This window comes from Porites lutea, chromosome 7 (genome assembly GCF_958299795.1).
Source record: "Porites lutea chromosome 7, jaPorLute2.1, whole genome shotgun sequence".
In the NCBI taxonomy this organism is placed as follows: domain Eukaryota; kingdom Metazoa; phylum Cnidaria; class Anthozoa; order Scleractinia; family Poritidae; genus Porites; species Porites lutea.
This window is the reverse complement of record NC_133207.1, coordinates 12901146-12901853: the sequence shown is the minus strand read 5'-3', so window position 1 is coordinate 12901853 and position 708 is coordinate 12901146.

The window sequence follows — 708 nt, the reverse complement described above, 5'->3', positions numbered from 1 at the left end:
CTTCTTCCCTTAAAACTTTCCTTCTGATGTCAAGTTGACATATTGTCTTGGATTGTTTTGAAATTTAATTTTTTGGGGCATATCTGATACGTTAAATTCATAAAGAGTCCAATCCATCGAATTGTCCACTTTTGTTGGGCAGTCCCTAGAGGTGGTAAAACTTGCATAATACGGGAGACGTTTAAATGCTTTTCAAGACGTACTTCCCCTTGTTATCACGGTATTTAACTGCCAGTATCATATTCAACCTATTTAAGGTTTCCTCCATGGGTAAAAAAGTGATAATGAAAATGACAATGACAATAATAATGATAATAAAAAGCTCTTGATCTCTTAATCTCTCTAAGATTTATTGAATTAAAAGGAAACTAAGGTTCATGGCACTGCCAACTTTTCAAAGACTCTGGCATATAATTTTTTTTACATAGGTACGAGACAAATGTGCAGATGACGTTAACCACACCGTACACAGGATTGCTAACAGGGAAAGCAACAAATTTAATGATAACATGGCAAAGGGTAAATTTACTGAGGGAATTGATCTGGCTATCTCCGTTCTTTCACTTTTGGAGAAAAGAAAACGCTGTGATTCCTTGAAGGTAAGTTAGAACGGTAAAATCCACGAGGTGAAAATCAAGAGAAATGCGCCTGATCTCGGGTGAAAAATCCTTAAATTGCAAAATTTTGCCACATTTCTTAATTTTTCTG